At 42.9% G+C, this 27636-nt stretch overlaps 1 pseudogene; it reads right to left on the bottom strand.

The window, feature by feature from the left end:
• Positions 1 to 23817: 23817 nt before the first annotated feature.
• Positions 23818 to 25117, bottom strand: LOC136548238 (DIMBOA UDP-glucosyltransferase BX8-like; annotated as a pseudogene).
• Between the last annotated feature and the right edge of the window lie 2519 nt (positions 25118 to 27636).

The following is a 27636-nucleotide window of genomic DNA, read 5'->3' as shown; positions in this document are numbered from 1 at the left end:
CTCAGCACTAACTACACCTCACTAGGTTATCCTTGAGCGATCTTAGACTTGTTTCATTAATTCTCTCTATCAATATTCAATTACCCCTCTACACTATTTGGTACTAAGTTATGGTAAACATTGAGATCTCTCATTTATTTTTTTAAGGTCATCTCTTATTTATTATCATTCCTATCTACCACTTTTCCTTTGAATAAAATAAATGACACTACCTTAGAATACTTCTTGATAAAGTTCTATAACAGTATATTCTGTGCGTTTACATAATCCTCTACCAACAGTGAGGACGAGGATGCTCTTCTCGGCCTCGTCGACGATGACCTGCTCGACGGCCTCCGCGTCTCCCTCGGCCACCACGCGTTGGTGGGGTCCGGGTGCACGGTGGACACCCTCAGGATTGCCTACGGCGTCGACGACCATCGCATGCGGCACCACGCCGACCGCATCATAGCCCTTGCTGACACACGCAAGATCCGCATCACCGTCCCATACGTCGGCCGCAAATGGAGAGACGCGTGGACGCTGGCCCTGCCGCCCGTGGCGTGCCACTTGGACATCGCCCTCTTCGACCACTCACAGGGCCAAGCGCTGCCGCGCTGCAAGAGCTCTCCCTCCGCCTCAGTCGCTCCGGGCTCCGCGAGACCACGACTTGCCGCGCCTCAGCTCCTGTCCCTATGCTCCCTGATGCTAAACACCGTCAGTGTTGAGGAGCCGTTCCAACTTCCTGTTGAGAAAGTATACAATTGCCAAACTAAAACAAGAACATAAATCATGACAGCAGTGCAGTAGCGAAAAGAGGCAAAAAAAAAAAAAAACCATAGCGGGATTAGATGCGTTTTGGTGTGGCCGATAGACTGTTTACATAGGCATGTCCAATCCGATCTCATGTTACGATCATGATCTAAACCGTTTAGGATTCCTATTAGCAAACTTGTAACAAAAAACTAAAATTGCAAAAGAAGCTATGCCAAACGTGTAACCAAAAACTAAAATTGCAAAAGAAGCTATGCTTGAGAAGCTAGATTTCGGAGGACCAAGCCCTTCGCCCAATGTGTGTGTGGGGTGGGGGCGGGGGGTAAGCGAAAGCACACATGTGAGCTTCCTTTTCTCCTTATATTAGATTTAAGGAAGTGGAGAGGACTAATATTTAAACATGGCTACCTCTGCTTTCCCATGTAAGGTGGGACTAAAGATTCACACTCCCACATAAATAGGCCTCAGAGAATTTTTTCATGGGAATTTCTAAATTTTTATTGGGCCAAGCCCATTTATTCCAACACTTCCAACCCTGCAGCCCGCTTGCAATTCTAGAGTCGAGCAAGCACGGGTGGACATTACCTCCTTCAAAGTTTGCTCACAGTTACAGGAGACCACAAGACATTACATTATTCGACGAAAAACACGCTACGGCCTGCTCGAGAAAAAAAATTACATTATTCGACCAATTTGCAAACAGATCCGGATTACCTTGCAATTCATGCCCAACCCGACTCGATCAAATTTCTGATATGTTCGCTGCTCGCAGGGACAATACGTACTAGGGGCTAATTTAAATTCTAAAGTTGCAGGGTATCATGTCAGGTATCATAGATGTCGTATTGGGTGTTTGGATATTAATAAAAAAATTATAGAATTCACCAGTAATCCGCGAGACGAATTTATTAAGCCTAATTAATTTGTTATTAGCACATGTATACTGTAGCACTACATTGTGAAATCATGGACTTATTAGGCTTAAAAGATTCATCTCGTAAATTAGTCGCAAACTATGTAATTAGTTATTTTTTAGTCTATATTTAATACTATATATATATATATATATATATATATATATATATATATATACAGCACGATCCAAAACAGATCTGCTCATGAGGCTCACCTACTACATGGGTCAACGAACCCTAAGTACAAAAGTACTCAACAAGACATAACCAAAATATGAACTGATAAACTCAGGAATGCAGGCTCAGGGATTCAAGGTATAGCTTTAACAATAATCAAGGTTCTTTTGCGTAAAAGCTCTTTAACAAAATTCTTTATATAGAAAACTTCATAAAAATCATATACAAAGCTGACACGATCCGTGTTGAGATCATGAAACTTCATGTCCAACACCTTCACAAGCCTTATTCGAGTTCTAGTTATTAATACTACGATGATGAACAGAGAAGTAAGTCTCCATAACCGAGGAGCAACGATGATTCAAACCGATTAAAAACCCAGCTGGGAATTCTAGACCACACGACATATGCAGGTCCCCAACCTACATATACCAACCTACTCTCAGGTCCTCTAAACAAGAATGGGTCCGCGCCACCTGAGAATACAGTACTCCACCAATCCAGCCCATTGCCACATGGGTACATGCTATTCCCGCCATCTCTCCACTCCTAGTGCGCGAGTAGCCATTCTCGTATTAGAATCGCCAAGTTAAGGCTTACTGGAGTATGTGGTTAGTACTACAAAGTCTCACCACACACAGTTCCACAACGGACGGACCTTAATCGACACAGGCGGAAAGAACCCGCTCACAAGACCTCCATGTCTTGTGGCTCTCACACATCGAGTCCGCCTGGTCTAGATTTATTACTTCACATACTCATATTTCATGATAACATAAGTAACCAAAGATCCATTTAAAACTCGCAGGTGACAGGTAATCACCCGACTAAGCATGACTAAGCATAACTAGTCATTTACGAATAAAACAGGTAATCAAGGTAGATATGGAAAAGCAAGGTTGGTAATGCACCAATTAGGTTTCCACCTTACTCCTAATCACTTAATGTAGTATAGAAAAGCAAAAGCGAAATTAATTTGTAAAACGCAAGGTAGGGTTGTATGCATCCGGGGCTTGCCTTTGTTGACGGAAAAGTCCGGTTCCTGCGACGTTTCACAAGTATTCGATCCGACCTCAATAGACGGATTAACCTCCTCCGCAACTTGATTAACTACCATGTGTTCACCTTCATTCACTATACGTAGTAACAATGCCATGTTTAACATGATGCGGAATACGAAACATGATGCTCGATGATGGATGCAAAAATTAACAATTTGAATACAACTTTCCTTCGCGGTACAGTTACAAGTCAAACTAACCAAATCTTTTTTGTATTACTTACATCAATTGCTAAGGATCATTACCAACTAATGACCCAAGGGCATCACTCAATCAAAAATTCAAACAAAACCTAAATCACTAAAGGTTACTATTTGCTTTTAAGAATTAATTAATTAATTAAGAATTATGAAATAAATCAACTTATTCCAATTGACCTCAAAATTTTTGTAAATGTTCATTACATGATAACTAAATGGCAACACAAATTTCATAATTTTTGGACAATGAAATAAGCCTAGAAAAATCATGGAAATCTATTTATTAATAAATTGAGCAATTTTCATCACATTAAAAAATTATTGAAAAACAATATTTCATATTTTTCTTAAATATTATACATCACAGAGAAGTCACACAAAAATTTTCATAATTTTTGGAGCTCTAAATAAATTTACACAAAAATAACAAAAATAGACACTATTCATTTAATCTAAAAATAGAAAAATCCATTTTGAACGTTGAGTCGCTGACAACCCGACCCCACTCGTCATCTTCTACCACTGGCTTTGACCGCGACGGCGACAGCACTGACCAACGATTCCCCGCCGCCGGTGAGACTAACGGCGAAGGCAACTGCACCAACATACTCCCCACGACTAAGCGCACCTACTGACGTCCTTAGTTGCATCGATTGTGGCATGAAATGAGCACGGTACCGGCCATGGCGGACACGGTGGCTCGGCGGCGTTACGCTGGTGAAACAAGGCTGGTAGCGACTAAAAAAATGGCCCAGAAAGACTCAGGGGCTCACCCCGATCACGCTGGAGTCGATGACCGAGCCAGAGGACCGAACGGAGAGATGGGTCAACGTTCACAGCAACCACGGCAGAAGCAAGCCACGACGACAGGATGTTCCGGGCTACTGCCGGATGGAAAAACGGTTCCAATCAACCTAGGCATGACAGCACCACGGCATCAGAAGAAGCTAAAACAAGGCTTCACAAGGTCAGAGGCTCACCGTAGAGCGCTGGCCACGATGGCGCTGGTCACGACGGAGATGTTGCCAGACCAGCGAGGAAGAAGAGCGTGATCAGCGAGTTCCCAACGAAATCAGTCGACCACAGTTGGTTGGGTGGATGCGCAAGAAGGAGACGGAGCTGGAAACTGGCTTTAGCTGCGATGGTGGAGCACTACCGCGACGGTGCGAGCTCGTCGGAGATGAGCAAGGCTGATAGAAAAACAGAGCAAGGGAAAAAGAAGAACGGCGACTGCTCCAGAAGCTTTATAGGACGGCCAAGGAAGCAAGGAGAAGCCACGGTGGAGTCTTTCCTATGCCAGCGCAAAGCCAAGGCCGCCACGAGCGTGCCTGAACGCCGAAGATGGTCGTCGGCCATGTAGCAAGAGCGGTGAACACTGTTCATCAATTTTACAGAATTGCCATTCATTTTCAAATTCAAATTACTCCCAATTTGTGTAACAACTCAAAAATCTCCAATAATAAAAGTTGTTCAAATCAAAAGTTCTACAACTTTGCTTTTATAACTAATCCCTAATTCAGTCTAGATTTTGAAATGAACTTTTGAATTCGAATAGGGGAAATTTAACGAATTACGCCTTTTCGAATTACTCCAAATTTTTCATAACAACTTTGAAAACTCAAAAAACAAACTTTGTATAATTTGCCAAGCTCTATACTTTTGCTTTTGGGCTCAACCCCAAAATATGCTTAGATTTTGAAATGAGTTTTCAGGGTAGGATTTAAATGCTGAAAATCAGGGTTTTCTCAAAAATTTAAGAATCCAAGCAAACTTTGGACTTGAGTCAAACAATACAATTCAGCACATACCCCATAAATATAAACTTGTTTTAGTGTATGCATCTCAAAGTTTTCACCAAATGCCAAATGCTTTGCAATGCATATGATGACATGTGAGGTTTTAGTATTTAAACACCCGAGGTGTTACAATCCTTCCCCCTAAAAGAAATCTCACCCCAAGATTCAAAGCCATAGGGTAAGTAATGGAAAAGGAAATGTGTCGCAAGAACACACACAAAATTTGTCCATAAAACAGTTGAGGTCCCTTTATAAAACACAACTTGTACAACCGAGCTCAACTAACATTACTCTATTCTATATTGACGCTAGAAACTCTGGAAACTTTTCTAACAAGTAATCTTCTGATTCCCAAGTAGCTTCCTCTTCTAAATGTTGATTCCATTGTATCTTATAGAACTTTATTGTCCTCCTTCGAGTAACACGATCTTTCTGATCCAACACTCGGATAGGATATTTGGAATAAGTCAAATCTGGTTCAAGTTCCACTCCTTCAACCTCAACATTCTGCTCAGGCACTCGGAGACACTTCTTCAATTGAGAAACATGGAACACATCATGCACAGCTACGAGATGTTAGGTAATTTCAAGCGATATGCCACTTTTCCATACCTCTCCAAAATTTGATATGGTCCAATATATCGAGGTGCCAACTTGCCTTTAACACCAAAACAGGTAACTCCCTTCATTGGTGATACTTTCAGATATACAAAATCTCCTTTGTTAAATACCAATGGTCTCCGTCTTCTATCCACATAACTCTTTTGTCAGGATTGAGCTATCTTCAAATTACTTTGTATTTGCTTAACCTTGTCTTCTGTTTCTTTCACAAGGTCAACTCCAAAGAATCTTCTTTCTCCAGGCTCAGACCAACTCAGCGATGTTCTGCACCTACGACCATAGAGTGCTTCAAATGGAGCCATTCTAATGCTTTCCTGATAACTATTGTTGTATGAGAACTCGGCCAAAGATAGACATTCATCCCACTTTTTGGAATAGTTAAGAACACAACATCTTAACATATCTTCAAGTACTTGATTGACTCTTTTAGTCTATCCATCAGTTTGCGGATGATAAGCTGTACTATATAGTAGTTTGGTACCCAATGAAGAATGCAACTATTTTCAAAAGTTGGAGACAAACTATGTACCCCTATCTAACACAATAGTCTTGGGTACTCCATGGAGACTCACAATTCGCTCTAAATACATCTTGGCATACCGTATAGTGGGATATGTATTCTGAACTGGAAGAAAATGTGATGATTTGGTTAGTCGATCCACAATAACCCATACTGAGTCAAATCCTTTGGAGGTCTTGGGTAGACCAATAATAAAGTCCATGCTTATGTCCTCCCACTTCCAAGATGGAATAGGTAATGGTTGTAATTCACCAGTAGACCTCAAATGTATAGCTTTCACCTTTTGACAAGTATCACACTTTGCTGTATATCTAGCAATCTCTATTTTTATTTTAGTCCACTAGAATCTTTGCTTCAAGTCATGGTACATCTTGTTGCTTCCCGGATGGATAGATAACCTAGTAGCATGTGCCTCTTCTAGAATTGACTGCCGCAACTCAGGAACTTTTAGTACCACCAAGCGATCCTTGAACCATAACACATCTTCCTCATCTATGCTAAAGCATTCCGCTTTTCCATTCTTGACTCTTTCCTTGATATGGGCTATACCCTTGTTTTCCTTCTGAGCAGCAATAACTTAATCTCGAATAGTGGCTTCAACAATTATGTTGGTCGAACTTCCTTGTTGAATTACTTCTATATTCAACTTCTCCATTTCTTGACATAAATTCAAACCCATTGTTCTCACTGTCAGACAATTGCAATAACTTTTGCGACTGAGGGCATCTGCAACCACATTTGCTTTATCAGGGTGATAATGTACTTCCAAATCATAATCCTTAATCAGTTCTAACCATCTTCTTTGTCGCATGTTCAACTCTGACTGAGTAAAGATATACTTTAAGCTCTTGTGGTCTGTATACATATGGCACGTATTACCAAGCAGGTAATGCCCGCCAAATCTTCAGAGCATGAACCACAGCTGCTAACTCTAGATCATGAGTCAGATAGTGTTCTTCATGTTGCTTAAGTTGCCTGGATGCATAAGCAATAACTCGTCCTTCTTGCATCAACACACATCCAATACCAATACCTGAAGCATCACAATAAACATCAAATGGCTTCTCGATATCAGGTTGGGCTAATACTGGTGCAGTAGTCAATAGTCTCTTCAAAGTCTAGAAAGCCTCTTCACAATCAGATGACCAGACAAACTTGACTTGGTTCTTCAACAATTCAGTTATAGACTTTGATACTTTAGAGAAATCTGGAATAAACCGATGATAATACCCTGCCAATCCCAGAAAACTCTGAACTTGATGAACTGTGGTTAACGGTTTCCAATCAAGCACATCCTTCACTTTGCTTGGATCAACTGCAATGCCTTCAGCTAACAAGACATGTCCAAGAAATTGTACTTCCTTAAGCAAAAAATCACACTTGCTGACTTGGCATATAGTTGATGTTCTCTCAAGCGGGTCAGAACAATTCTGAGGTGTTCCGCATGTTCTTTCTTATTCTTGGAATATACTAGAATGTCATCAATAAACAACCACTACAAACTTGTCTAGCTCAGGCATGAATACTGAATTCATCAGATACATGAAATGAGCTGGAGCATTTGTCAACCAAAAGACATTACCAAGTATTCATATAATCCATATCTTGTGGTAAATGCCATTTTGGGAATATCTTTAGGCTTTATCTTGATTTGGTGATATCCTGACCTCAAATCTATCTTGGAGAAAACTTTTGCTCTGGCCAATTGATCAAAAAGCAAATCTATCCGAGGTAAGGGATACTTATTCTTGATGGTCACTTCATTCAACAGACGGTAGTCAACACATAACCTTAGGGTCTCATCTTTTTTTCACAAAAATTGCCGGACATCCCAAGGTGATGAACTAGGTTGGATAAACCCCTTCTCAATCAATTCTTGTAACTGAGTCTTCAACTCGGCCAATTCCTTAGGTGGCATCCTATAAGCTCTCCGAGAGATCGGAGCTATTCCTAGGTTGCAACTCTATGTTAAACTGTACATCCCTATCAGGTGGTAGACCGGGTAAATCTTCAGGAAACAACATCCGGAAATTCACACACTACCGGGATATCTCTAATCTCTTTGACAGTAGTTGCACAACCTTGCCCACTGATCTTCTTAGGGTGGAAGTTGGATGAGAAGTTGAGAAGTATTATTAGGCACAAACTTACCCTTAAAGCTTCTATCAAACGCATCTATAACAGCCTTATGCTATACACTACATCCAATTCCATTCCCAAGATTACAATCTATATCCTGATCCTAAGGATAATCATGGTCAGTGGGGAAAATATGCCCACTACAGGTTTATGGGTACCTGGGTATAAGGAACGATTTCCTAGTACACCAGACGTCCCCCGGGCGACTGTATAAAGAAACTTTCCATTTGTTGCCCCAATTGAAATTTCATACTTCACGACAAATATTCTATTGATGAATTGATGCGATGCACTAGAATCAAAAAGTACAAACTGCAGGGTGATTGGCAACAGGAAACATACCCATCATCACTAGCTCCCTTCAGAATTCTCTAGCTTAAATATAGAACACCCATCCTATCTTCCTCTCATCTTTGCCCTTCTGAGCATTCTAATTGGGGTTCTTGTTTGGTGCCTGACCCTGTTGTTGATTGGCAGGGGCCTTCTGATAATTTTGATTAGCCTGCCTAGGATATGGACATTCCCTAGAGAAATGACCAGTCCTTCCACAATTGTAACATGGATAGTTGTGACCCTAGGATGTTGGAGCATTGCCACCAGGAGCATTGGTTGACTGTGAATTTGGGTAGGTTATAGCAGGACCAACATTTGACTGTTGCTCGGCTTGAGACTGCGGCGGACGACAAGGGAGGACGATTATGATGTACTGGATGATAAATCACCCTCTGCCTCTTCTGATTTCCTCCAAAGGATCCAGATGGCATACTCTTTTTTTAGCTCCTTATGTTGCTGATACTTTGACTCCGAAGCAATTGCAATATTTACTGCCTCATGATAAGTAACATTAGTACAAGTTGTCATCAGTGTTTGCAGCTTGGTATTCAGGCCTCTCATAAACCACCTTTTCTTCTTAGCATCAGTATTAACATGTTCGAATGCATATTGTGACAGGTGATTGAATCTTCCCACATACTGCATCACTATTTGATCTCCTTGCTTCAAAGCAAGGAATTCATCTAGCTTCATAGCCATAACTCCTTCAGGGATATATGGGCTCTGAAGGCAATATGGAACTTAGCCCAGGTTATTGGAATGCCAACTAGTTGCATAGCCACTAAGTTTGCCCACCAAGCACTTGCTGCTCCTCTAAGTTGCTGGGCAGCAAACACAGGTTTCTGATACTCCGTGCATGGAATGAGATCAAATTTCTACTCCATGGTTCGAAGCCAGTCATCAGCCTCCAATGGTTCATCTGCCTTGGTGAACACCGGTGGTCTTGTGTCGGTAAAATCAACGTATGTAGCCTCCTGTCTGTTATGGTGGCAACCACGGTTTCTGTGCATCTAATTCTGATTACTCTAAGCTATCTCATGAAGCAAACGAGAATTTTTAGCCATCACATTGACAAGTGCGGTTATAGCATCAGCCAGATTTGTTGGAACTGGTGGCAGATCTAGAATACCGTCCTCATCTTGTGAAGTTCCCAGAATATATGAACCCCGCGTATGACACATCTACTCATAACAAATCAAACTTTATTCACAAGTCTTTATTGAATTGCACCAAAACTTACTCCAGACACATTACATAGAGTTTACTTAATATAAACACAAACCCGCAAGTACCAAAACAAGACTACATAACTTAACTAGAACTAACTATTATACAACTCTACTTCCTTTTCTTGATTACTTTAAACTTCAGGCTCGGTATCCATTCCGGAATTATTACTGCCTTCATTATCACTTTCATCGAACATTACTAATTCTTCAGGATCTTCTTCTTCTTCCAACTCGTCATCATCGGCAAAGATGACACCAGGATCCATGGCATCAGCTTGGGGTTCATGATTTGGATTTAGTAGATTGCTAAGCCTATGAACTTCCTCATGTAGATAGGTATATGTTCTTCTAAATCTTCTACATAGAATTATAGCTCATGAGTTCTAGCTCTAGCTACATTTTCCCTATGCCAAGCTTTATTCCTTCCCTCCACCATACGAACTAACATGCTTTCGCAGTTCCTGTGCGTGGTGGTGAGACGCCTCAATTGATCCTGTAATTCTCCTACCTGTATAGCATCCAAAGCCCTATCTCTAGTAGCTTGTGCTAACTCTGCAGAAATCCTCTGTATCTCTGCCTAGGGATCAGTCCTAGAGCTGCTACTGACTGCTAGCAACCGTCATTCCTAGGGGCAAGTTGGTGACGAGGAACTCCTTTGGGTCCAGTGGACTTACGGGGCATCATCTTGGTATGAGCCATACTGTAGGAAGCCAATTTAATTCAAGTAAGATCATTTGATCAAAGTCTAAAGAGCAGCTATGATGGATTACATTACTCAAACCAGACTCACTACTCAACTCTAGACTCAGAGGTGAAGGAAGTAACTAGTGAATTAATCATGATGCATGAATCATTCTTACGAACAAAAACATCAAAGCTTATAATGCACATAAACAACATTTGTTTTTATATAGGGCATAGTAAGATTACTACTCCACCACACAAAACCTTTTTAATCAAATAAGGAATGGTGAGAAAGAAATATGATAAGTTAGAAGCCAATTTGGACCACATTATCAAGTTTAAATTTAGTCATCCAAATCATTTTGAAGTTTTTTTGTAAAACAATACAACAAAAACCTTACAACGATCGCTCTGATACCATTCTATGGCAGAACCTCCTAAATTATAGGGCCCACATGCACCTGTCACTGTCCGACGACCTTTGACATTTATGCATATGTTTTCGTTAACTTAAGAAGACTGTCGGGTGTCCTCAGGGAACCCAAATCATCCACGATTTCCAAGTAGGATCACGTTACAGAGTCATTGCAATATTACAACATTTATTCAAATATCGACATCAGAGTAAAAATAGCGGAAGTCTTACGATAACTTAGTTTACAAACCAGTTGTTTCAAACCTTACAAACTAAGTTTGATAATTATTACAAACCATAGTAGTAGTGGAGTGGCATAATTAACATAAACATAAACACACAAAATAAGCATCCTGCCCAAGGATCACACATTTACTTCTCATCATTAGATCGAACGATAGTCATGAAGCACGATCCAAAATAGATCTGCTCATGAGGCTCACCTGCAACAAGGGTCAACGAACTCTGGGTACAAAAGTACTCAACAAGACTTAACCGAAATATGAACTGATAAACTCAGGAATGCAGGCTCAGGGATTCAAGGTATAGCTTTAACAATAATCAAGGTTCTTTTGCGTAAAAGCTCTTTAACAAAATTCTTTATATAGAAAACTTCATAAAAATCATATACAAAGCTGACACGATCCATGTTGAGATCATGAAACTTCATATCCAACACCTTCACAAGCCTTATTCGAGTTCTAGTTATTAATACTACGACGATGAACAGAGAAGTGAGTCTCCATAACTGAGGAGCAACGATGATTCGAACCGATTAAAAACCCAGCTAGGAATTCCAGACCACACGACATATGCAGGTCCCCGACCTACTATACCAACCTACTCTCAGGTCCTCTAAACAAGAACGGGTCCGCGCCACCTGAGAATACAGTACTCACCAATCCAGCCCATTGCCACGTGGGTACACGCTATTCCCGCCATCTCTCCACTCCCAGTGTGTGAGTAGCCATTCTCGTATTAGAATCGCCAAGTTAAGGCTTATCGGAGTATGTGGTTAGTACTACAAAGTCTCACTGCACACAGTTCCACAACGGACAGACCTTAATCGACACAGGCGGAAAGAACCCGCTCACAAGACCTCCATGTCTTGTGGCTCTCACACACCGAGTCCGCCCAGTCTAGATTTATTACTTCACATACTCATATTTGATGATAACATAAGTAACCAAAGATCCATTTAAAACTCGTAGGTGACAGGTAATCCCCGACTAAGCATAACTAGTCATTTACGAATAAAACAGGTAATCAAGGTAGATATGGAAAAGCAAGGTTGGTAATGCACCAATTAGGTTTCCACCTGATTCCTAATCACTTAATGCAGTATAGAAAAGCAAAAGCAAAATTAATTTGTAAAATGCAAGGTAGGGTTGTATGCATCCGGGGCTTGCCTTCGTTGACGGAAAAGTCCGATTCCTGCGACGTTTCACAAGTATTCGATCCGACCTCAACAGATGGATTAACCTCCTCCGCAACTTGATTAACTACCATGTGTTCACCTTCGTTCACTATATGTAGTAACAATGCCATGTTTAACATGATGCGGATACAAAATATGATGCTCGATCATGGATGCAAAAATTAACAATTTGAATACAACTTTCCTTCGCGGTACAGTTACAAGTCAAACTAACCAAATCTTTTTCATATTACTTACATCAATTGCCAAGGATCATTAGCAACTAATGACCCAAGGACATCACTCAATCAAAAATTCAAACAAAACCTAAATCACTAAAGGTTACTATTTGCTTTTAAGAATTAATTAATTAATTAAGAATTATGAAATAAATCAACTTGTTCCAATTGACCTCAAAATTTTTGTAAATATTCATTAGATGATAACTAAATGGCAAAACAAATTTCATAATTTTTGGACAATTAAATAAGCCTAGAAAAAATCATGGAAATCCATTTATTAATAAATTGAGCAATTTTCATCACATTCAAAAATTACTGAAAAACAATATTTCATATTTTTCTTAAATATTATACATCACAGAGAAGTCACACAAAAATTTTCATAATTTTGGAGCTCTAAATAAATCTACACAAAAATAACAAAAACAGACACTATTCATTTAATATGAAAATAGAAAAATCCATTTTGAACGCTGAGTCGCTGACAACCCGACCCCACCCGTCATCTTCTACCTCTAGCTTTGACCACGACGGCGACGACGCTGATCGACGATTCCCCACCGCCGGTGAGACTAACGGCGAAGGCAACTGCACCAACATACTCCCCACGACTAAGCGCACCTACTGACGTCCTTAGTTGCATCGATTGCGGCATGAAATGAGCACGGTACCGGCCATGGCGGACACGGCAGCTCGGCGGCGTTACGCTAGTGAAACAAGGCCAGTAGCGACTAAACAAATGGCCCAGAAAGACTCAGGGGCTCACCTCGATCACGCTGGAGTCGATGTCCAAGCCGGAGGACCAATGGAGAGATGGGTCGACGTTCACAGCAACCACGGCGGAGCAAGCCACGACAATGGCGATGTTTCGGCTACTGCAGTGGACAAAATGGTCAATCAACCGGGCACGAAGCACCACGGCATCACGAAGAAGCTGAAACAAGGCTTCACAAGGTCAGAGGCTCACCGTAGAGCGCTGGCCATGACGGCTCTACCACGATGGAGATGTTGCCGGCCGCGAGGAAGAAGAGCGTGGTCAGCGAGTTCCTGGCGAAATCAGTCGACCACAGTTGGCTGGGTGGATGCGCAAGAAGGAGATAGAGCTAGAACTAGCTTTAGCTATGATGGTGGAGCACTACCGCGACGGTGCGAGCTCGCCGGAGATGAGCAAGGCCGACGGAAAAACAGAGCAAGGGAAAAAGAAGAACGGCGACTGCTCCAAAGCTTTATAGGACGGCCAAGGAAGCAAGGAGAAGCCACGGCGGAGTCTTTCCTACGCCAGCGCGAAGCCAAGGCCGCCACGCGCGCTCCTAGAACGCCGAAGACGGTCGCCGGCCATGTAGCAAGAGCGGTGAACACTGTTCATCAATTTTACAGAATTGCCATTCATTTTCAAATTCAAATTACTCCCAAATTTGTGTAACAACTCAAAAATCTCCAAAAATAAAAGTTGTTCAAAATCAAAAGTTCTACAACTTTGCTTTTATAACTAATCCCTAATTCGATCCAGATTTTGAAATGAACTTTTGAATTTGAATAGGGGAAATTTAACGAATTACGCCTTTTTGAATTACTCCAAATTTTTCATGACAACTTTGAAAACTCCAAAAACAAACTTTGTATAACTTGCCAAGCTCTATACTTTTGCTTTTGGGCTCAACTCCAAAATATGCTTAGATTTTGAAATGAGTTTTCAGGGTAGGATTTAAATATTGAAAATCAGGGTTTTCTCGAAAATTTAAAAATCCAAGCAAACTTTGAACTTGAGTCAAACAATACAATTCAACACATACCCCATAAATATAAACTTGTTTTAGTGTATGCATCTCAAAGTTTTCACCAAATGCCAAATGCTTTGCAATGCATATGATGACATGTCAGGTTTTAGTATTTAAACACCCGAGGTGTTACACCATGGCCATCCGCCGGAGTGAAGATTGAAGAGGAGCCACCTGTCGGAGATATGAAGATTAAGAGAATTGCTCCTTGGTCTTGGAAAGAGGCCATGCTTTTATTTATGGCTATGGTCATTGCTTTTCTTATTTGGAAGTTGATGTAGGCTTTGTTTCATAGAACAGTAGGTAGACTTTGTTGTATGGAGCCAATCAAACAATACATTTGTTGTTAGTGAACTGTTTGTGGACTTATTATTAGACTTTGCATTAAATCTCTATTAGTTGGGTACTATATATGCAAAAATGCTACTAGTAGATGGACGCAGCCAAAACTAAGCACGATCATGTCATAGCCATGACTCGTCGTCGCCCAAGAACTGATAGGCAACAAGAAGCGGTTGATATCGATGGGACGGGAGAGCAGCATGATCTGACAAACAGTGGTAGTAACAAGTAGGATGGTGAGAATGAGGTACCATGGACCCCTACCACTCTTCTCGAGCTAGATCAAGATGACCAATATGACTAGGTAACTTAGGTATCATATGACTAGGTAGCCACACACGCTAATTAATTGAGAGTGTATTAGCTTACTTGGTGTCTCCAGCAGGAGGTTGAACCAACCGAGCAGCCAGATGGTTCGGGTAGCATCAAGGCTAGAACCAAGCGAGGCATGTCATAGCTTCCTACTGGTAAGAATGCACACTGGCACATCACTGAGTTTGACCAAGTCGGTGAGCCGCTCGCACCTAAAAAAGTTACGGCCAAATACAAGACTGTCATTGAGGCACCTGTAAGGGACTACATCCCGATTAAGTGCAGAAAGTGGATTGGGAAAGATGACCCATGGAGGGTTCCCGAAAGTGAGAAGAATGACATATGGGAGAAATAGATCCCACAATATTTCACTTTCCCACAAGACTATGATAAGGAGCAAGTCAAGAAAAAAGCAAAAGAAATCATGGGAACATGCTTCAAGATTTTTAAGGGGACATTGTACAAGAAATTTATCCTCGGGGATAAAGAGACAAATTGGGATGGTGTAGAGTACACCAAGTAGAAGGACTTCTGGCAGGAATTCAAGCAATACAGGCAACCCAAGGAGTACTTGGAACTAAGCAGGAAGAATAAGGAGAACTCGCTTAAAGTGACGAATCCTCATAAACTCGGCTCTCGTGGCTGTGCCAGTAAGATGGAAGCATTTGAAAGGGAACTTGAGGAGGTGGAACGCCTTGGCATTGAGCCAGAGACTGCCAATTCGGAGCTCAGATCGATATATTTCTATATAGCAATTGGGGTACACCACAGCCTAAATGGAAGCTTTAGTTTCACAAATTCAGCCATGAGCAGCCTTGTCCAAAGGATCTCTGAAGTAAATGTTGAGGTGGGGAAAGGGACCCATAGTACTAATAGGGAGAATGACATGCTCGCCCAAGCACTTAGAAACAAGGAGCACCCTGGTCGCACTAGAGGAGCTGGTCTTGTTCCTTGGAAAATAGCATTCGAGGAAGAATCTTCCACTTATCGGAGCCGCTCGAGGGGTAGAGCAGCACAAGAGGCAGAGTATATGAGGGTTCTGAAAGAGATGGAAGACAAATTCGAAAAATGGATTGATGAGAGGGTTCAAAAAAAGTCAATGTACTTATGGCGTCCATGGGCTCAGGAGTAGTACCACAAGAAGCTCTTCCGACTAGCTTTAGCCCGGGTCGCAGCAGCTACGGATCGACCCTGCTCGATGATGAAGAGGCGAATGCACCTCATCCGGTGGATAGCATCACCAAACCCATCAATGTTAGGCTATACATCCGTCAGCAATGAACAACTGACAAGGTGGTGGTCGGCCAGGCCTGGCCTATGGGAGACTGGACCATTAATGGCCGCCTAATTTCAACGGGGTATGCCCACGTTAGCATTGATACTATACTTGATAAGAAGTATAACAAGATGCACATTGATTACCCCACACAGGAAGACAGGCAATGCCTTGTTCAAAACAAGGGCGCTCAGGTGGCCTGGCGTAAGTGCTTCATTAAGCTTGATCACCAGTTGTCTTCGGATGATGATGAGGATGATGACGAATCTTTGTCGCCCAGAGATGATCACTCACCACCTCCCAACAGAGGAGATCACACTACCTTCCCTGGTTCGTTGCCATCATCCCCGAGAAGACAGAAGTATCCTCTTCCTCCTTGTCCTCCATCTTCATCAGCCCCAAGAAAAGAGAAGACTCCTCCTCCTCCTCCTCCCACTTCATCACCCCCAAGAAAACATAATTCTCATCCCCCTCCTCCATAATAGCCCAAAACAAGATCTAAGGCATCCTCATAGTCGTAGAAAAGGTCCTTAGATTCGGTCACTAATACTCCCAAAGTGGACCAACAAAAAAAGAAAATGACAATGAGTGGCAGCGTTACAAACTTGATGAACCAACAAAAGCCAGAAGTAGCCTCCAACGAAGACAAAGTTAGATTCTTGAATCTATTTGCCTCATTGCCTAAGTGGAGGGTGCAGTCCGAATTCAATAGGCAAACAGAGAGTAAGCACAATCAATTAAGAGTCGAAGAAATACACCATGAAGATCAAAGGAAGATAAACAAGATTATCGAGGACAACCCTAGATTAACCAGGGATGATGCTGCGAACATCTATTATGATTCACTAGCATATGAGACAGCAATACCAGTAATGCAGTTTCAAAGAGGCAATTTTTATTGGTGGACGAGGAGGAGTATAAAAATTTGACAACATATATGCGTGACTTGCATGATTATTACATGGCCGAAGCACTTGAGACGGGACAGGCGGGTTTCGGATATATTATCCGTCCGCCGCATGTTTTCCATTATCCTAATGAAAAGAAGCACTTTGTTGGTTGGGATCACTTGTTTTAACTATTCTAGAGACGCGATCTCGATACTCAAATGTTGATATTGTGGACTATGTAAGTACCCTACTCACACGATATTATAATTAACTACTCCCTCGATACACAAATAGTTAACGACTGCACATTCCCTATGAATTATGCAGGTGTGTAGCAAAACATTACTTCAAAATAAAGTACGCTCATATGTCTTTCATGGACCCCGAGCTAGTCAACGAGAGAACATGCAGAGGCATGCATGGAAATAAAGTGGAAGATCTGACGGAGACACTGACTGCCATTTTTGAAAATTTCAAGATGAGTAATAAAACCGAAATACTTCTAGCCTACAATTGCGAGTATGTGTTCTTTGCTCTTATTTTTATGCTTGTTTTTTGTAGTTACGTTTATTCGTTAACTAGGGTTTTGTGATTGTAGCAACCATTTCGTCTTCATTGTTGTCAATATTAAAAGAAATCATATCAAAGTGTGGGACAAAAAGAAAAAATCACTTTCTTTGCTCGATCCCCTAGTCGAAGTGCTTAATGCGTAAGCGAACCTAATAACAAATTATTTTCTAATCACACATAGCATATTCTAATGTTGCCCCTTTTTCACACTTTATAATGTGGCATAGTGTCCAGGCAAGAATAGTCGGTGGGACGAAGGTCCCATTCGAGGTTGCACCAATGCAATTGGAGACCCTAGACCAGTCGGCGAGAAACAATGAATGTGGGTTCTATGTAATATGGGCAATGCTTCGCTACCTTGTGGTAAAATCGGAGGTGGCAAATGCTTTGGTGTGTATAATCCCCATTTCATTTATATCTGTTAATTCAATAAAACGATCTACTTATTTCTCTAACATTTTTGTTTTTTTTTAATGATAGCGCAAGAAATTTAAACACAATAGGCTGTTAGAAATGAAGGTCATAGCACTGTCATCGGAGCTAGCAGCCTTCATCGTATCGGAGTACTTGGAATAAATGAACATTCGCCATTGCACAATCCGTGAAGTACAAGGCATAGTATGGGCCAGAGCGGCTCGCTAGACTATTATAATATCTTTTTTATTTCAAGGGATCGAGAGCTTCATAAGTACATTTGAACTGTAACCATAACATTTGTAATATTTAATGTTGATGGACATGCCGTCTACGTAGTGAATATAAAGCGAAACCCGATTCCACCAAAAAATAAAAAAATAAATTATATAAAACAATAAAATACAAAAAAGGGATCACTGCCAGTTTGCATGTCATGCCGGCAGAGATGTCATGAGCTGGTAGTGTTGGCTTGAGCATCATTGTCGGCTCGTGCCACAAGCCGGCAGTGTTTGCTTGAGCATCACTGTCGGCTCGAGCCACAAGCCGACAGTGTTGGCTCAACTGACACTGCCGGTTGATGCCAGGAACTGACAGTATTTCCTACACATCACTGGCGGTTCAGTGATGTGAACCCCACATCATTGCTGGTATGCCACTGCCGGTTCAAAATCCGGCAGTGAAGGGGGATTTTGAACTGACAGTGATGTCCTGATCTAGGGTAGTGTGATTCCACTTGTCAACAGAAAAAGATATCTGATTCCACCGGTCAAATAGAAAACAATTGCTACATGCCTGCTGCATGCACAGGGGGGACCGCCCGCCCCTGCGCCTTGCTGCACGCATAGGCGGGGACTGCCCGTACCCTACCGCCATCCCACTCCACTTCCTATGCCGCGCCATGCTTCATCCTTCCGCTTCCCACACGCATGCATTGCGCCCCAGCAGCTGCAGCAGGCGGCTGCAGCAGGTGGGTCCCATTGCAACATGTTTAACACTCAATCAACTTTTGCAATATTCAAATAAAACACTTTCAACGTACGTCTAAAACAACTGAAACACTTGCAACATATGTCTAAAACACCAGAAAAACACGTGTGTGACCATTGCAAAATATATGCAACATCTAGATGAAATACATCTAGATGAAATACTTGAAACATACGTTTGAAGCAACTGCAAAAACTTGAAACATATGCTTGCAACATGCATGTATATGCAACATTTAGATCTATTTTTGCAACGTCCAGATAAAACACTTGCAATATACGTCTAAAATAGATAAAATCATTGGAACATACACTTGAAATATACGTGTATAGCCATTGCAACAAGTGCAACATCCTGTTCTACTTTTGTAACACTGATATATGACACTTGCAATATACCTCTGAAACACCTACAACACGTGAAACATACGTTTGCAACATGCCCTTTCAGCGCAATATCTCCTTGTTGTTTGGAAATGGAGGCTCATTGGTGAGATGCTAGTGGTGCGGAGCTCGCTGCTCCGGTGGAAATCGTCATGGAGGGAGCACGGGGTGCGACAGTCGTGGAGAGGGAGAGGCGAAGATAGCAGCTACTGGCGCAAGCTGCCACCGAAAACGGGCGAAACTTGGCAGGCAACCGCGGCTGCTAGGGTTGGGGTATGCTGGGTAGCGCAATGGAGCGGCTGCGGTGGCCGAATGCCGTGGTGCAGGTGGACCGCGTGTTGGAGGCGGAGTGGGGAAGGCGGGCAGCGTGATGTAGCGGACGCGGCTGCCAGATGCCGATGGAGGTGCCCACGTGGGCAGGATGCACCTATGGAGCGGCCACGCGGGCAGGATGCAGCGGTGGAGTGGACGCATGGGCAGGATGCGTGGCGGTGGAGCCAGCCGGGATGATCGGGTGAGGAAATGGCGATTTTTTTTTGTTTTTGTTTTGAGTTACAGGCGGTGAAGATGAGTGGCCAGTTGCACGGGCCGGTCCAGAGCCCCCAGCAATTAAGCGTCTGGGCGGACGGAGACGGACGGACACCCTGTTCGCAGCATTATCGAAAAAATAAATAGACAGAAGTTCCGATCAAATTACTGGGAAAAAGAGATTTGATACTGCAGCCAGCGACCAACTGACCATGTCGCTATGTTTGGCTAACGTTGTCTTATGCAAGGGAGGCGGTTGGGTTAACTCGTTAATCCACAGATTTAGGATCTATTTGTTTCCGCTTTATTCGAATTCGGCGGTGGCAACATTGGCAGTCATCAAAGAATAGCTCCGAGCGTCACACGGCGACAACGCTTCTACCAATTGCCCGTGAGGAGAAAACCTATTCTATGTACCACGGACACGAGCTAGAATTCGGCTACGATACCGCGCAGCGGTCCCAAACAGAGACTTAATTATATGAAGTAACACATGGTCATCTGCGTAATTAAGCCTGACTAATGTCTTTGAAACAAAGGCTTTGTTTCAAAGTTTCAAGTTTGATGGAGACATGGAACATGGATTACTTACTGTTGTATACTTCAGCACCTTCATATGATCACGTGTGCATACAGCTTTGTTGAGATCACGTGGCATGGAATCTATCGGTTAAAAAACGTTAGGGCGGCTAGCTAAGGTGTGGCGTGACATGGTCAGTACGTGGCAACCAAACATGCATATATGACTTGTAAGGGTACATTTACTCCTTGGCATGAGGGCGTCCTACATCGACAAGTGCGTGCAGTCCAAGAGGCAACGGTTAATTACGGCAGATGCAACATGTACGAGTAGATGTAAAAATATATCATTATCCTTTGGTGGATATGACTATATCACGCTTCTCTGCTCATATTAATCTAATGATATATTGCATCTACTATATATGGGACCACTCATCAACATAGTGTAAGTGAGTATCCCTCGAAGAAGCTAACCTACGCTATTCTTTTAGATCACTGGATCCATTCAGTCACTCGTCCTGTTCAATATACAAGTTTTATAAGGAACTCTCGGGTAGGAGTTTTATCTCCTATTGTCTCACCTATTGTCTAGTATACCATTGTGTGGACTCAATCTATATATTGCAATTGTGCGATTAAGATACATTTATAGAAGTAGAGTTAGAACCATAGGAATCTTATACTCTCTTGTTGTCCTCCCACCTAACTATTAGAAACGATAGATAATATAAACGATGAAGAACAGCAGATCAAACACAGGGGACACGAGATTTTAACGTGGAAAACCCTCCCAACGTGGAAGGGAAAAAACCACGGGCACGAGCCAACAAATCTTCACTATATCGGGTGAGGTTACAAACGTCGGGGATTTACAATTTTTCTTATCCCATGACGACGGCTTACATGAAGTATATATAGATAGAAAACCCTAATAGGCGACGATCCGTACCGCGGAGGGCTTCGCCCCCACCCCCTAGGCGTCCCTGTGTGCGGCGGCGAAACATGATAGGCTAATTTCAACCTCCGCATCGCTTCAGCCCAAGCCTCCCAACGACAGGCCTCGCTTTGCTCCGGCAGAAATTAGCCTTTATCTTGTACATAACTGAATTTTGATCATAACTCAGCACTAACTACACCTCACTTGGTTATCCTTGAGCGATCTTAGACTTGTTTCATTAATTCTCTCTATCAATATTCAATTACCCCTCTACACTATTTGGTACTAAGTTATGGTAAACATTGAGATCTCTCATTTATTTTTTTAAGGTCATCTCTTATTTATTATCATTCCTATCTACCACTTTTCCTTAGAATAAAATAAATGACACTACCTTAGAATACTTCTTGATAAAGTTCTATAACAGTATATTCTGTGCGTTTACATAATCCTCTACCAACAGTGAGGACGAGGATGCTCTTCTCGGCCTCGTCGACGATGACCTGCTCGACGGCCTCCGCGTCTCCCTCGGCCACCACGCGTTGGTGGGGTCCGGGTGCACGGTGGACACCCTCAGGATTGCCTACGGCGTCGACGACCATCGCATGCGGCACCACGCCGACCGCATCATAGCCCTTGCTGACACACGTACGCAAGATCCGCATCACCGTCCCATAGGTCGGCCGCAAATGGAGAGACGCGTGGACGCTGGCCCTGCCGCCCGTGGCGTGCCACTTGGACATCGCCCTCTTCGACCACTCACAGGGCCAAGCGCTGCCGCGCTGCAAGAGCTCTCCCTCCGCCTCAGTCGCTCCGGGCTCCGCGAGACCACGACTTGCCGCGCCTCAGCTCCTGTCCCTATGCTCCCTGATGCTAAACACCGTCAGTGTTGAGGAGCCGTTCCAACTTCCTGTTGAGAAAGTATACAATTGCCAAACTAAAACAAGAACATAAATCATGACAGCAGTGCAGTAGCGAAAAGAGGCAAAAAAAAAAAAAACCATAGCGGGATTAGATGTGTTTTGGTGTGGCCGATAGACTGTTTACATAGGCATGTCCAATCCGATCTCATGTTACGATCATGATCTAAACCGTTTAGGATTCCTATTAGCAAACTTGTAACAAAAAACTAAAATTGCAAAAGAAGCTATGCCAAACGTGTAACCAAAAACTAAAATTGCAAAAGAAGCTATGCTTGAGAAGCTAGATTTCGGAGGACCAAGCCCTTCGTCCAATGTGGCGAGGTAAGCGAAAGCACACATGTGAGCTTCCTTTTCTCCTTATATTAGATTTAAGGAAGTGGAGAGGACTAATATTTAAGCATGGCTACCTCTGCTTTCCCATGTAAGGTGGGACTAAAGATTCACACTCCCACATAAATAGGCCTCAGAGAATTTTTTCATGGGAATTTCTAAATTTTTATTGGGCCAAGCCCATTTATTCCAACACTTCCAACCCTGCAGCCCGCTTGCAATTCTAGAGTCGAGCAAGCACGGGTGGACATTACCTCCTTCAAAGTTTGCTCACAGTTACAGGAGACCACAAGACATTACATTATTCGACGAAAAACACGCTACGGCCTGCTCGAGAAAAAAAATTACATTATTCGACCAATTTGCAAACAGATCCGGATTACCTTGCAATTCATGCCCAACCCGACTCGATCAAATTTCTGATATGTTCGCTGCTCGCAGGGACAATACGTACTAGGGGCTAGTTTAAATTCTAAAGTTGCAGGGTATCATGTCAGGTATCATAGATGTCGTATTGGGTGTTTGGATATTAATAAAAAAAATTATAGAATTCGCCAGTAATCCGCGAGACGAATTTATTAAACCTAATTAATTTGTTATTAGCACATGTATACTGTAGCACTACATTGTAAAATATGGACTTATTAGGCTTAAAAGATTCATCTCGTAAATTAGTCGCAAACTATATAATTAATTATTTTTTAGTCTATATTTAATACTCTGTATATATATATATATATATATATATATATATATATATAGGGAGAGGCTATTCAGTAGCCGGCTACAAAATAAGTTATTCTGTAGCCACTTCCATTTACTATAATTTTATATACTAATTTACTATAATGTCAATACATATTTACGATAGTTAGGTTACTATAACACATGGGGATATTTACCATAACGTTATATTAAACCACTTAGTAAGGAGTTACTGTAATCTTGTAAATTAATATAGTAATTATCGTAACTCAAAGTGGCTACAGAATAAGTTATTCTGTAGCCAGCTACATGATAGTAGTTCTATATATATATATATATATATATATCCACTATTCAATAAAATAGAGAGTAAACTCTGTACGGAGGAACTAAACCGGCCCTAGGTCGTCCATCCCTCATCCGAGGTCCATCTTCCCCAAGCATCCTTGGGTCACCACCTTGGCGACCGTCTCCCTCTCAATCTCTTCCCCAACCTCCAGCCCAACACCCCACTCATGCGTGACATACCTGGCGTTCACGATCTGGTCCCCGAAGCACGGCTGCACAAGCATGGGCACGCCTTCGCAGACGCTCTCCAGTATCGAGTTCCATCCACAATGCGTCCAGAATGCAGCAATGGCTGCGTGCGCCAAGACCTCTTTGTGGAGCCCAAGTAACAATCTTCCCTCTGTTCCTGATCTCCTCGCTGAACCCATCTGGCAATGGTGGAACCTCCTCGCCGCCGGCGCCTCCGCCGCTGCCGCTGACCAAGCCTGGCCGGACAACCCACAGGAACGGCACACCGCTGCCGGCCAGCCCCCACGCCATCTCCTCGAACACGCCGCGGTCGACGCAGGCCAAGCTGCCGAGGCTCACGTACAGCACGGAGCGCGCCAGGTGCGCGTCCAGCCAAGCCCGGCAGCTGACGTCGGGAGTGTACAAGCTCTGCTCCGCCGAATCCTGGGACGACAGCAAGTGCAGGGGGGCAATAGCGAAGGCAGGAAGGGACAGCTCCCGCCGGATCTTGGCAAGCTCCGACGCCTCCATCGCCTCGAGCGTGTTGAAGACAATGCCAGACACCGAGGCTCCTACGGCATCAGCGACGCAGGCGATAAAGTTGCACATCTCGTCCGTGTGTCGCAGCCGTCGACACGGAGCAGGTCTCGCACGCGGAGCGGCTCGAGGTCCGGCACCACCTCATCCAGCTGCTCCTCTGCAGGATGATTTGGAACTAGTGAGTTCCTGACTGCGTGAGTTCGAAATCCAGTGGGGAAAATGATTTGCTTGCCTTTGATGGGAAGATAGCCGGCGTCGCGCAGCTGCGGGTACGCGAGCATGTTGCGTAACGCGGCGGCGCTGTCCGTCCGGAACGCGAGCACAGGGACGCCGAGCTGGCCTGCGGCGCCCAGCGCGGCGTAGCACTGCCCGTCGACCACCGCGCAGGCCACGTCTCGTCCACGTCGTAGTAGCAGCGACGCGAGGGCGCCTCTCAGGCGGCGTTCAGGAGCGTCTCGTGGATGGGGACGAACGTGAGCTCCGGGTGGCGCGCGGGGTCCGGAGCGTTGAAGTCCGTGTGGAGGACGGTGACTCCGAGGCCCCGAGCGTAGAGGACCGCCGTGAGATTGAGCATGGGGTTGAGGTGGCCCTGGAATGGCAGGGAGAAGAGAACGACCTGGCGGCGGAGGCTGACGTGCGATGCTCCTCTTGTCCGGCCATTGCCGCCGGCAGAGTGGTGATAGCTGAGAAGCTCACCAGTTAGGGCATGTTTGGTTACTACATCTCCTCTTAAAATTCCTGTCACGTCAAATGTTTGGAGTATTAAATATAGACTAATTATGAAACTAATTGCATAACTTACGACTAATTTACGAGATGAATCTTTTAAGCCTAATTAGTCCATGATTTGACAACGTGGTGCTACACTAAACATGTGCTAATGATAGATTAATTAGGCTTAAAAATCATCTCAGAAATTAGTCTCCATCTATGTAATTGGTTTTGTAATTAATCTATATTTAATGCTCCTTATTAGTATCTAAACATTTGATGTAACATAAATTTTAGGAGTGACTAAAGAACCCAACCCCTTAGTGATCTCGAATTTATTTGTCTTTGGATGCGAACAGTGTCCGCGTGATGCTGATGCATGCACCTGATCCGACAAGCGACATATTGGGAAACTGTCTCCTATTATAAAATATTGCAAGCTTGAAAAATGGGTCTGGAAATAGCTTGTTTTCTTCTATTTTTCTCCTTCCCGGATCTTCTGGGGACCAGGCAGAGGTACACACTTTCGAAAACTATGCACCATCTTGAATTCATCAGCGTTTTTGCCATCGCTGTTCAGTTATCTTGTGTATGGGTCCCCTACTTGTATGTCCAAAATATCTTGAGCTCCTCTGCTTTAACATGCATGTCCTTCTATGTGGATTCTTGCCTTATGGTTCAGATGTGGAATTTACATGCATATTATGGGTTGCCTTCAGATGCACTAAATGGCAAGCCTATACTTTTGACCAATTTCGAAGTGATGCAGGTCTTTGCTCTTTTGACTGTATATGCTATTGATTTCTAGTCTTTTTAACTTGCTTCCGGTGCTTTTAGCTCTATGTACTCTTTTTTTCCTTGATGTTCGCTTCTGTGTGTGTGCTTGACTGCTTTCCTACTGAAATGTCTCCAATTATAAAACATGACAATCTTGAGAAATGCACCGGAAATCGCATGTTTTCTTCTGTTATTTTCTCCCTGGGGCTCTTTGGGATTAGGCAGAGAGCTACATGAAAACTATACACCAACTCAAATTCATCAGCGTTTTTGTCATCATTATGCAGATATCTCCTGTATTGGTCCCCGTCATGTATGTGCAAAATATCTTGAACCCCTCCGCTTTGACATGCATACCCTCTCAACTTAACTTGAAGATTTCAAATCGTATATTGATATCTTTCTTCTCTATTATCCCTATTTGAGGTTCTACTGGCTACTGATGAACTGAAAACTTTGTGGTGACTACAGACGAACTGAATCCTCTAGCTGGCTCACCCTTTTAGCTTCTGCAATGCACAAGATGTGTGATCAAGTCCAGCGCAATTTGTGTGTTTTCTGTTCCAATTTCAGTTCGTTTACTCGTGCAAACAAACCTTATCATGTGCACTCGTGCAAGCAAACCTTATCATGTGCAAGGATAAGGATTTCAGTCGGTGAAACAAAATTTCAGTCAATAGGAACGCAAATGCGGGTGATTTAAGGATTTGAAAAGGCAACCAAATAAACCGATGGATTAAGAACCACGCAGTGCGCCAAGCACCGGCCAAAGTGACCCACTGATAGTCTCAGGCGAATTAGGCCCTCTTTTACTTCATTGTTTTTCACTCGTGTGATGGCAATGGCATTAGGCAAAGCAAACAGATCAGCCGGAACATGATCTGTTTGCTTGTCTTAAAAATGGCCCACTGATAGCCTCAGGCGAATTAGGCCCGTTCGCTTGTCTTAAAAATGGCTTGTTCGGCTTCTTTTTTCAGCCGGAACAGTGTTTTTCTCTCACAACAATTCAGTCGAAATAGTGTTTTTCAGCCAGTTTCAGCCAAGTTTCAGACCAGCGAATGAGGCCAGAGGTTGGTTGGCTGAATTCTTTAGTCTGCATTGGTAGCATAGAAGTACGGAGTATATGCTTGCGTTAACTCATTGATTTTTTTTTTGAAATGGTTAACTCATTGATTAGGACATGTAACCTTTTTAAGTGATATATGGAAACAAATTTAAGGAAGACAGATGAAAATGAGTGGAAATCATTTCCGGGCAATGCTACGGTACCATTTACTCCTCAGGGCACTCGCACTGGCCGACTCAGAGCAGTCCCAACGAAAGAAACTAGTAATTTCTATAACATAGGATACCGCACCAAAAAAGTACTGCTTTTCAACCCATGGTTTCTATGAGTAATAATTATTTTCTCTTTCTCTCTCCCAACTCTATCTTCTTCCTCCTATGGGAGTGCGACACGAGCTCCCTAGAAACTGGTGGTTTCTTCCCAATGGCGATTTCATGGTTTCTTGGTGCATTGGGTCAAGAGTAGACCTGATTTCTTCATGAAGAAACCATTTCTATGATTTTTGCTCTCTTTCTTCATTAATTACGTTGCCATATCAGCGTTTTGCCTACGTGGCAAGTTATTTAATGAGGATAGAAATCATCATCAATGCACCATTGGGACTGCCCTCATAAGCTAACTCTTA

The sequence above is a fragment of the Miscanthus floridulus genome, chromosome 4, assembly GCF_019320115.1.
Source record: "Miscanthus floridulus cultivar M001 chromosome 4, ASM1932011v1, whole genome shotgun sequence".
Lineage (NCBI taxonomy): Eukaryota > Viridiplantae > Streptophyta > Magnoliopsida > Poales > Poaceae > Miscanthus > Miscanthus floridulus.
This window is presented reverse-complemented; position numbering and strand designations above follow the sequence as displayed.